This window comes from Lithobates pipiens, unplaced genomic scaffold, assembly GCF_037356315.1.
Source record: "Lithobates pipiens isolate NorthernLeopardFrog02 unplaced genomic scaffold, aLitPip1_a1.2 Scaffold_10, whole genome shotgun sequence".
In the NCBI taxonomy this organism is placed as follows: Eukaryota; Metazoa; Chordata; class Amphibia; order Anura; family Ranidae; genus Lithobates; species Lithobates pipiens.
Genome location: NW_027507686.1, coordinates 195497458 through 195510186, shown reverse-complemented (window position 1 = coordinate 195510186; position 12729 = coordinate 195497458).

Genomic DNA, 12729 nt, shown 5'->3' with positions numbered 1-12729 from the left:
TCAAGAAATGCTTGACATTGGCACGGACAGATCAGCGGGATGCAACATCGGAGGAGGGTCGTCGGCGGAGGAAGAACACCACCGGACCAAGAAGAAAAAAAGACCGGAGGAAGGAGAAGGAGAAGCCCGGAGGAGGAAGAAGCGGGTAAGAAGAAGTTTTTAATAAAGGACTTGTCAGAAACTGTCTATTGTCTTTTGTCATACTGCACTACTTTTTTTTGCCAAATGGGTAGGGGTACAATGTACCTGATACCTATTCACATGGGGAGGAGGCTGGGATCTGGGGGTCCCCTTGTTAAATGGGGCTTCCAGATTCTGAGAAGCTCCTCCCACAGACCCTGACAACCAATGGCAGGGTTGTCGGGAAGAGGCCCTTGTCCCCATCGACATGGGTGCAAGGTGCTTTGAGGTGGGGGGCGCAGAGCCCCCCTGCCCCATAGCACCCCCCCCCCCATGTTGAGGGCATGCGTACTGATATGGTTCAGGAGGGGGGCGGGGCGCTCACCCGTCCATCCTTCCCCTTTCCTGACCTGTCAGGCGGCATGCTCAGATAAGGGTCTGGTATGGATTTTGGGGGTGTTTAGCCGGCAATTTATTATCATTTTATTTTTTTTACATTCAGCTGTCAGCGGGGAAGTCCGTTGACAGCTGATGACTCATCGGTTGTTAAGAACGCAAAAAGCACTGCAGAAATGCTCAAAAACAACATGCATAGATGTGAATCAAGCCTAAAGAAAACCTGTATTGAGAGCAACTAACCTTCTGAAAATAGTGTCCTATCTACCATGGAAATCCCTATCTTCAGTCCTTTGAGTAGATGACTTGGAAATGTATGCAGTAAATAAAGGGGGAACTCTTGATTTTGTATTTTTGTGTTAGACGGTACTAAAAATAGCATATAAACATGACAGCCAGACAGTGTCTTTAGGAGGTAATTTACAGATTTCAATAATGTCATCTTTTAGATTATAGGGCCGATTGGCTGCATTGCAGTCTTCCAGTTTTAGTAAATGTGGTGGCAGCCAGATTGCTGCTGTCAGTGCAGGTTATTATTTTTGAAGTTGGATGGAAAACTTTCTCCAGGAATGTTAGGAACTGCAGAATTTCATTACACAGAAGCTCTTTACAGGTACACATTGCTTCCTAGCAAACCTTAAAACAAGCCGTTTCGTTTTTTTAGAATTTTAGAAAAGGAACCACTACGGAGAATAAAAGAACTCAATTTTTTGTTGCCAACATCCCAATATATTATATAGTTTAAGAAAGAAACTACCCCTCTGTACTATGGGACTTTAAGGGGAAACCTTTGAAAACAGTATTTTGAAACCTAGAAAAATGTATTGTTTTATAAGTTAAAAAGTTTAGTAAAAAAAAATGTTAACATGGAGCTGAACAGATAGAAAGACACATGTCCAGTTTTGGAAAAAGTGACCAAAGCTCCATTTTAGATTTCTTGAATTGGCTGTGGAAGACTTACCTTGAGGATCCATGTGAGGGGCTTCTCGAGCCTAGAGGATTTCTCATTTATTTCGTCACTTTTTCCACCTCTGGACATTATGTCTTTCTATCTGTTCAGCTCCACCTCAAAAACATTTTTATAAACGTTTGATCTCATCACTATAGTACTATCTCCAACTATCATCTCTTCTATTTCCCTGAAGAAGGGATTCATGCTGAAATTCCCGAAACATGTTGGGCTATAGGAGAAGTGTTTCTCTCATACTATATGTATACCATGTACTGTTTTATGTATGGTGTTGTTTCACACCATTACCCTTTTTAACTTAAAATAAATAAAATAAAATAATAAATTTTTCTATGTTTTAAAATACTGTGTTTTCAAAAGTTTGCCTTTAAAGTCCCATAGTACCAGGGGTTACTTTTTCTTAAACTAGTTATTTTAGAATAGTCAAACTATTTTATAATACAGGATAATGCTATATGAGCTAACAGTTTTGTGCAACACTTTTTCAAGTATTCTTTATTGTTTATTTTTTTGTTTGTTTCCTTATCCAGTGCTGTGCATCCAGATCTTATGGTTCAACCCAAGGTGGTTGTCTTATCTTAATCCTACAGTACAGGACACAGGCACTGTATTCATATACCCTGGGTTATAGGCTGGTACCCTCAGGTGAGTGGAAACTGGGTGTCCCCCCCCCCCCTGTAGCCCTACCCCACACCATGATGTCTAAGGTTAGGCTTGAGTCCTAATGTAATGGTCCTCTTCTCCATTATGGAGAAATTGGTTAGCATAACAATTTTTTTTTTTCCTTTGAATGTGGTTTTGTGCAGGCAATTTGTCAGGGCAATGGCAGGTGTTGGCGCTTCATTCATCCCGGCACCATGGTTGATATGGTGTCAGGATGATTGAAGCACATTATTTCTATTATTACATTCCAATATAAAATAGTTCAATTCACCATAATGCAAAATCAGTGGGAGCCCCGAGTGTGACTTGCCGCCATTGCCTGCCACCAGATGTGGATTGTCACTATCCTGCTACCAGATGAAGCTTCCAGCTGTTGCCTGCCTCCAAAAATACCAGATGCAGCTTGTCACCTTTTTTTTTTTTTTTTTTTTTTAATCTAAAGGCAGGTGACAGGCAATAGTGACAGCAGAGACAGAGGTTTCTCTCCGGCTTTTCAGCACGTGTGCAATGGCTGGGTCTCAGAGTGATGGTGGACAGTGATGCAGGGCAGCCGCTGAGAGCTGTCATCTCTGCTCTCTCATGCTGTCTGCCGCAGTCGTGGCCCGGCTGCAGAGAGGCCACGGCCTGGTGGCTAGGGACTCCTGATAAAATATTTTTTTTATTTGATTACATTAAAACAATGCAGAAAAATATATTAGAATTCTCTCCGCTTAGAGGTTTACATCATGTCTAAAGTCTAACACAATTCACATGTAGACTTGATGTGTTTCAAGTGATCTTCAGGAGCACATGTGCATTAGGATTGATCCACTGGAACCTACAGTTGGTCTTTAGAAGAAAACGAGACAATGCAACACGCTGGAATTCACATCATCTGAATGTTTTTAACATATCCTGATACACCAAACTGGAAGCCACTGTATCTCAGATAGACACTTGCATATAACCAAAGGTCACCAGATGACCAAGGACATTCAGATTTACAGAATGTTCTGAGTTATCTCTTCCCCCAAGATGTAGTTGTGCCAGTATTTCTAGACTGATTCCAAGGTATTTATTCATGCCTGTTTGTTACCAAAACCCACTGGGGTTATTTATCCTATCCTGGACTTTAAATTCCTAAAAATGCCTTCAAATTTTAACATTTTGCATGGCATTTACAAGGTTGTTGCCTTTCTGAGAGGAGGGGAATGTTTGGCAGCTATCGACATCCACTATGCCTACCTGCATATTGCCAATATTCCCATTTTCGCCCTTATCAGCATTTTCTACTCACATCACTTGCAGGTTGTCACACTGCCATTAAGCTTATCCTCTGCTCCAAGAGTATTCACAGAGCTCCTTTTACCTCTTCTTGCTCTTATAAGGACTCGGGGCATCTAGGTCACAGGATGTCTAACTAGATGAGAACTTCTGAAGGTCTCATCTACCTTCCAGCTATCTGGGAACAGCCAGGGAAATTCAGAAGTGTCAGGATTTTTGGTTGGCTGATCAACTTCTAAAAATCTGCTCTCCAACATTTTCTTCCGCGGAAAACTGTGATGCAATTCTAACCATTAATTCGAGACCCCTCCAACACAGCATTTTGTTGGCATGGATCAACCATGCTCCTTCTGTAGACTTTACCCTTCTGTCCAGCCAAGCAATGAATTCCGTGACTTAGTGGGTCTCCAACTCCAACAGGAAAGTCGTTTTTGTCATATCACTGGAAAGTGATGACAGGTTCTGGTCTTTCATGCTGGAGAGGAGTGTTCCAATCCCTCACAGTTTACAGAATATGGTCATCGGCAGAATCCAATCACTCTGTTGACATCCTGGAGCTCAGATAACCACTAAACCAATCATGGTGTAATCAAACAATGCCACAGCTGTGGCCTGCATGAAACACAAAGGGCACACCAGGAGTTGGGCAGCCTCGAAAAAAGCAAGCCTGATCGTCTCATGGGTGGATAAACACAACAATAGACATTTTGAAGGTGGATTGTCTCAGCTGTCACCACCTGGACCAAGAGAAATGATTCCTTCATCTCAACATTTACAAACTGATACGTTAGAGATGTGGCTATCCTGGCCTCCCATATTCAACAAGTTACCTTTGTTTATGATCAAGAGTAAGCATCCTCTAGCACTGCCAATTCTGGCATTGGATGCTTTGATAATTCCCTGGTCTCAGTTAAGACTAATCTATGCCTTTCCTCCAGTGCGCATTCTACCTCTACTGCTCCTCAAAATAGAGCAAGAGAAGAAAAGTGATTCTCATTGCACCATACCCAGATAAACCTAGTACACACAGACTAGTAGGAGATGACCCCTGGTCTCTTCCAAACAGGCCAGAGATGCTCTCTCAGGGCCCTCTATTCAATTCTTCTTCTCGGTCACTAACATTTACGGCATAGCTACTGAAGCCCTGGTCATAAGGGACATAGGCGTTTCTGAATCTGTCATTCCTTCTTAGCTAAAAATAAGACCAGCCACTTCCAGAAAGATCAGTTATTGTACCTGGAAGTCCTTCTTTGGTATGAACTCAGGCACTTCAATCCCAGAGATTACTCTGCCTTGTATTCTGACCTTCCTACAAGTGGGACAAGGCCAGAACTTGGCCTTAAACACTCTAAAAGGAAAGGTTTTGGCCTCCTCCATTCTTTCCCAAAAACCTCTGGCTCTCTGTTGTCAAAACCTTTATTCAAGGAGTATGTTGGATCAGGCTGCCCTTACAGCACCCTTCCTTGGGACCTCAATCTGGTCTCTGATCTGGACATAGTCACTGCTGTGGCGTTCTTCAATCGTGCAGAGGCAACAGAGGAAAATCGACCCCTGTCCTGTGCAGAATGTCTCGTTTCAGCTTCCCTCAGAGTGGTCCCTGCACCCAGAATTGTTCCAGGACCTGTGTGATAAGAGGGGGGATGTGGTAGGTTCAGCAAACAGGGCAGATTTTGTCTTTACTTCTTAGGATCCTCTAGAGCAGCCTTTTTCATCCAGAGTGTGTTTGTTTTCTTTGCCTTGGCAAAATCCTTAAAAACTGCCCCAAGTTGGTCAACAAGCCAGCGGGTGGATAAAGCTACACAAAGCCACAGGTTTTTCTTGTACGGCATTACAACTTTGGGCACTGTGCAGACTAGCTATCGGTATCCTAAAAACCAAGAACATCATTGCAGGAGACCGGGTGGCAGCACAGCATCCTTGTTTGCTCCCCCCCGCCCCTTTCTGTCAGCTCTGAGGGTACAGCTGTGTGAACTAGGGAGAAGAGAAATGCTGTATCGCTAGTCAGTACTAGAGACAAAAATTTCCAGAAGTTTTTAAACCAAGAGGGAAAAAAAAGTTTACTAATTGAAGATACTGCTGGTGAAGAAGCACTTTGTGATGAGTCAGGAGCAGCAGAAAGAGTGTTTCTGGAATGAGAACTCTGGGGGGAATAGTTATTTGCACTTTTATTATGGTCTTCATCATTAAATTCTATGAAGTATGTTTTAATCTCTTCCGGGCCCCTATGGCATCCAAGGATGTTTTGTCATCCTTGTAGCATTTGGAAAATAATATTTCTCCTCACAATATTTGCAAATTACAGCTTTGCTCCCAGCAGAAACTGCACTGTGAAAATGTTTCCAAACTTTAGATGTTGGTCTCAACATTAATAGGAGACACTTAAAGTGGAGGGCCACCCTGAAAAACAAAAATGTTTTAAAAATTACAAAAAAAATGAAAAAAAATTATTTTTTTTTACTTACCAGAAATGCCTGTTGCTAGGCACTTTATCCTAATCTTCCTCTTCCTCCTCCGCGGAGATCTTCTGTCTTCTCTCTTCGTTGCGGCGTCTTTTGGGTAATGGGTCGCGCTGTGTTCTGGGAACTGTGTGTTCCAGAACACAGCGCGTCCCATTCAGAAAGCGCTGCGGGACTCGCGCATGCGCAGTAGCTGCGGGACTCGCGCATGCGCAGTAGGAAACTGGCAGTGAAGCCATAAGGCTCCACTGCCTGTTTCCTTTAGAGGGAATGGCGGCGCCGAGGGACGGGTCGGCCTCGGGCGGCTGACATCGCGGGCGCCCTGGACGTTTTTTAAACGGCCCTCCTCTTTAATGATTATGAAGATAAACTAATTTGTCAGACCAATTTATCCTCTTACCTGTCAATTAAAGTGGTTGTAAACCCTAAGGCCCCTTTCACACGGGCGGATAGAATTCAGCTTTTAGCTGTGGATAGATCAAGTTCTATCATCTACCGCAGCTAAACTCAGACAATGCTTTCCTATGCCCCCATTCACACACTGTATTCAGCAACAGTTTCATTACATGGAGTTTGGTGCGGTTAGAAAAAATTTATTTGACTGCATCCAGGACCAATTTATTGCAGCTATCTGCACATAACTGCAGATAATCGCAGTAGACTATTTCTCCTGCGGATAGCAGCGGCAACAAGGAAAGAAAAACAGGAAGCACAACAGAAATGCCAAGAATGTTCCAACGCAGCTAAACGCAGCTGCATGTAAACGCAACCAATTGCAAATGTACAACTGCAAGTGAACGCTGTGCCAGGATTCTCTGAATTTCAAAATAACAAAACAAATCCCCCTACATAGGTATGGAGGAAAGGCACACACCCCTCCCCACACAGCAGAAAATTCTGTATAGACCAGCTGTCTGCTGAGCTCTTGACTGTTTCTTTTATTTGCGAACTGCATTGAAAAGTACAATGGTACTTGAATTGTATTTCAGGATTTGCTTGTCTTCAGCTGAGGGAACTTTATTTAAGGCTCCTTTCACACCTAGACAATTTGAATCACGGACCTAATTGCCATGGTTCTGCCCACGATTTCACAAATGCGGGACAGATAAACAATCCCATCATTTCTCAACAGGACCCCGAAAACAATGCAATTGTGCAACGATTGCTGTGCGGCAATCGCAGCAAAATCACGGGGCACATGTCGCCCAAAAGAAGTTCCGAAACTTCATTTTGGGCGACACATGTCCTGCAATTTTGTTGTGATTTGTCACGCTGCAATCATGGCAAAATCGCACCACTTTTAGGGGCACCATTATGAAATTATGGGATCGCAAATGCATCCCACGTATTGCTGCGATTGTGAAATCATGGGCAGATCGCCTAGGTGTGAATGAAGCCCTAAGGCCTCATGCACACGGACGTTTTTACAGCCGCTTTTTTGAGCGTTTTTTGCAGCTTAAAAAGGCCTGTCCATGTTAGTCTATGGCTTCATGCCCACCTAGGCGTTTTTGAGCTGCAAATGGCATAGGCGTTTTTAAGCTGTAAAAAATACCCAGGACCAGTGCGTTCCCTGGCGCGGAGCTAGAGCTGTAAAAACGCGATCGCGGGAAAGCGCGCATAAACGCGCAACATATTTTCTTTGTTTTCTGAGTGCTATAGCCAAGAGATGTGTTTCTTTAAAAACGCTACTTAACGCTAACGCTAAAAAACGCGCAAAAACGTGCAAAAACACCAATGCAAAACGCGGTAAAAATCGCGTTTTTAACGCCGACTTTTTTTCCAGGCATCGGAGCTAGCTTTGCAGCCAGTTTTTTAAAACGTCCGTGTGCATGAGCACTAAGACTTTATGTAAAGTCTCAGAAATCTTTAATTGAAGTCTTTATGTTCTATAGTTTGAATACCATGTCATATGTATATTATTTATCAGTGTAAAAGAACATTTTTCACACTTTTTTTAATTTTTTCAGAAAAAAATTTCTAAATTTTTTCCAAGCTTTTCCATCTCTAGTCAGTACCAGTGTGCAAAGGTGTATTTGCTTTGTAAGAATGAATCACCACTAATTTTGGGGGTCCTATGTGTGGGGATGCTGCTGCCACAAGTAAAAGTATTAGTGTAGTTTTAAGAATGGACTGCAGAATTTTAAAGGGTGACTTGACTCAAAAAATGTTGAGAAACATTGCTCTTGCGGAAGCAGTGAATGCTCTTGTGGCCCCATGTGATCAGTACACCCTGATCTGTGCCTTTCCCCCTCTGAAATTTCTTCCTTGTCTGCTTTGCAGGATTGAGATGGAGGTCATTGCGGAGTTCCTCATTGCGCTGGACTGCCCAGGTGGATGCATTTTACCAACCGGGTAAGACAGTGGACTCTACTAGACTGTCAAGATTTTTTGCATTAAAGACTGATTTAAAGCGGAGTTCCATCCAAAAATTGAACTTCCCCTGTCCTGGGTTCCTCCCCCTCTCCGGTGTCACATTTGACACCTTTCAGCGGAGAGGGGAGAGCAGATACCTGTCTAATACAGGTATTTTCTCCCACTTTCATCAAAAGATCACTGCAGTATCTGCGGTGAGCTACGCCATGTCCGGCCCCTCCTCCGTCCCCCCCCCCCCCCTCTGACTTCTGGGAGACACACAGTCCCTGAAGACAGCAGGAACCACTCAGAATGTGCAGCACAACTCGCGTATGCGCAGTAGGGAACCAGGTTGTGAAGCCGCAAGGCTTCACTTCATAATTCCCTTACTTAAGATGCCGGTGTCTCCACCTGGAGCCGAGGGCGGGTCGGCTTCGGGTAAGGACATCGCGGGCATCCTGGACAGGTAAGTGTCCTTATTTTTTTTTTCAAATAGATTCTTATTTGATATTTTCCAAAATTACATTTGTAGAGACATTGAAAGGTTCAAGCTTCAAACAACTTATGCAATATTACAGTTGTAGAAATAGTTCCAATATATAACTTTCAGAACAAAGCAAGTAATAGTGTTATGAACTTATAGTTAACAAATGGGTAATAGGGAAGATAATTAAGCGTATACAGTAAGAAAATAAAGAGAGATAAGAGGAAGAGAAAGTAGCGAGGTAGGTACATATGCAAAAATATACCAGTTCAGAGTATCAAACTATTTATCAAAAGGTTGTCAGTTTAGTCTTTTTATATACCATTGTTCCCGTAGCTGCTGACTTTAAATAATTTTTTATAGGCGGAACTCTGCTTTAACATTCTTTTTCTTGGTCGCTGATTTTAATGACATAGCTGTTAAATCCCAGTTTCAATAGACACTGGGATCTCTGTTGTTCTCAAAATGCCTAGCATGAGGAAGGCTTTTTCCCATAAAGTCTATCATTAGACATGGGTGGCATATTTCACTTGGTGTGAATCTCTCGAGGGGCTCCACTCTATGAGTTTCTCAGAATTTCTTCTTCCTGCAGTTGGGTCTGGGCCAGCACTATCAAGGGTTTCTGCCCTTTCTATCTAGATTCAGAGTCCATTTGCATCTCACATCTTGATTAAAATGTTTGTACAGGGAATTTGACACATAGCTTCCGTGTTACTCCGTGGGATTCAAATCTGGTTCCCTTTGCACTTCAAAAAGTGCCATTTGAACCCATTGGAGAAACGCCTCTTTCTACTCTCGCCCACAATGTAGTATTCCCTGTAGCCATCACCTCTGCGAGGTGAGTGTCTGAATTGGTGGATTTTCCCTGGTTTTGCAAAGGAACAAGGCGGTGTTGAGGTTTGGAACTTATTTCTTGATTAAGTTAAAGTGGAAGTAAATGCAAAACCTAACTAACGCTAAACCTACTCTTAGCCACATTCTAAGCCTAAGTCCTGTAAAGAAAAAAATTGCTACACTTGCCTGTTCTGCAGCCACTCTGGTCCAGTCTCCAGCAGCGCCCTCTGTGTGCAGGAGAAAGTCGACATTGGCTGGGAAGTGACATCACCCATACAGTTACTATGGGGCTTTCACTGTCGGCTGCCTCTCCTACACACTCCTAAACACTGAAGCTGCCGCTGACAGTTCAGCTTGGGACCGGACCGGAGTGGCTTCATGGCTGATAAGTATAGTGATATTTTTTCTTTACAGGGCTAGATAGATTAGGCTTGCAATGTGGCTGAGAGTTGGTTTAGAGTTAATTATGTTTTGCCTTTACTTCTACTAGTTTCTGCCTTTCACCTCAACCAGGACATTGTTCTTCCATCCCTCTGTCTGGCTCCAGTTCACCAAATGGAAATTTCTCTTCATTGTCTGAGTTTGGTTCTGGCTGAGTTGATTTTTCTCAGATACTGCTTCATTCAGGAAGAGTGATTCCCTGTAATCCTCGATGGACCTCATAACGGTGCACCAACTTCTTGCTTCCCCATCTCTAGGTGGCTTGGGCAGACCATTATTCAAGCTTTTGGTCTCAAGGATTGGGTTCTAAGATTTCCTGTAAGGGTTCACTGTACTTAATCTGTGTTAACTTCTTTGCAAGCAAGCAACTGTTTTCTAGATTTGCAAAGCTGCCATCTGGTCTTCTGTTCACACTCACTTTCACTTAAAGTGGAGTTGCCCCCCAAAAAATAAAACCACCTAAAAATCTTAAAAAAAATCAAAAAAAAATAATTGGCAAAAAAAAAAATTTTTACTCACCTCTAAATACCGGTTGCTAGGGGGTCCCTCGTAGTCTGCCTTCTTCATTGCCCGGGCTGGTGACATCACTTCCCCTCGCGCCGCACATTCACCTGGGACCTGTCACGTGTCCCAGGTGACTGTACGGCGTATCACGGCGCCCTGCGCCGCTCGCGCATGCGCAGTGGGTGCCCGGCTGTGAAGCCACAGCCGGGTGCCCACAGTATGCATGACGGCGCCGCGAGCGGAGCGAGGGGGGGGCTTCGTTCCCCTGCATCGCTGGAACCCGGGACAGGTAAGTGTCCGATTATTAAAAGCCAGCAGCTGCAGTATTTGTAGCTGCTGACTTTTAATTTTTTTTTTTTAGGGGGTACCCCACTTTAAGTTCTACCAGATAGATGTTGCTAACATTAGCTGATGCCAGATTCAGGAATATTGGCCTTCATGCTACCTTTTGAGCTGAAAGCAGTTCCCTGTTTTCTTGGCCCTGTTAATTTTCAGCTTTCAGTACTTTCATTTGGTGGTATTTAATCACCTCTGGGGTTTTATTTTTTGCAAAACAACTAAAAACTGCAATTTTTGAAAAAAAAGGGTTTTCTTGGTTTCATAAAATGTTTTCTCCTTCACCGACGGGCACTGATGAGGTGGCACTGATGGGCACCGATAGGCGGCACTAATATGAAGCACTGATGGGCACTGACAGGCGGCACTGACAGGCACTAATAGATGGCACTGATAGGCGGCACTGATGTACACTAATAGATGGCACTAATGGGCAGCACTGATGATGAGATACTGACAGGTGTTACTGCTGGACATTGGCACTGTGGTGGGCACTGATAGACTTTATTGATGGGGCACTGCTGGCAGTTGGGCACTGATTGGCAGCTGATGGGCACATCTGACGGGGCCTGTGCTGATAATCAATGTGCTGATTATCAGCACAAACCCCCCCCACAGATTGGCTTTTCCTGTCAGTACAAAGTGAAGAATGCTGTTTACTGGCACTTCCTGGTTCACACTCCATACCATGATCGGTGATGCGGTGTGTCAGACTGACACACCGCACTAATGCCGGCATGTTATCCTGCTGGAAGTCATATGATGCCCAGTCAGGATAACAGAATCACCGCCTGGCTGTCAATCTGGTTTAGGGTGGGCCGGAAGTGGTTAAACACACTGTATATAGCTGGTTGCTAAGCAGGGGGCTGGGAAGCCGGCCACCTCATCCTTAACCAATGAATCATCAGCTTTCAGCGGGGTTCCCCCGCTGACAGCTGAATGTAAAAAAAAAAAAATTGCAGACAAAAGAAAATACAAAAGAAGCAGAGTGGGGTCGGTCCCCCCCCCCCCCCAGGTCCATACCAAACCCTTATCCAAGCATGGAGCCCGGCAGGTCAGAAAAGGGAGGGGAAAAATGAGCACCCCTCCTGAACCATACCAGGCTGCATGCCCTCAACATGGTGGGAATGGGTGCTGGGGGGGGCTTATGTTGATGGGGACAAGGGCCTCTTTCCGACAACCCTGGCCGGTGGTTGTCAGGGGTTTGCAGGCAGGTAGGCTTATCGGAAGAAGGGGGCCCCCAGATCCATGTGAGTACATCATATCCCTACCCATTCACCTCAAAAAGCAGTGAAATCAAAAAAAAAAAAACTAGAGATGTTTTTTGACAAGTCCTTTATTAAAGGAATAGCTCTGAGCAGTATTCTCCTGCCACCGTCTTCTCCCCGAGCTGTTTTCTGGTGCTATCTTCTCCCGCAGCTGTCTTCTTCCTCGCTGCCGGTTACCCGCTATAAAAAAGCCCCTCTGGGGCCGTGGCCTGGACGTGGCGGTGTAGGGTCGTGTTCTCATGGAGCTCCGGGCTTCCCCTGTTTCCCTGACACACAGCCGACAACTACTGCCTGCTACAACGGCAAGAGCAAGGGACGACGGAACAGAACCCAATCCTCTGCCTGCATTGACCGTCCTCATAGCTCACAGGGTGATATCCAGCTGTATTTCCAGCAACCCCACTGAGGCTCCCCAGGCGCCATAGTGGTTGCGCCACGTGGTCCAAGCCGCAACACATACCATGCCGGACAATTAAATGCCTCCTATCCTCCTCTTCCAGATCTAACCCACTATCGGGGACACTGGCGCTCTTTCACCCTGAACCAACAGAGGTGGCTGATCCGACTCCAGAGAGAGCTATAAGTAGAGTGGATGACTATATCGGGCGCTGCTGTGAGCTCTGCCTATGAGACAGGTCATTG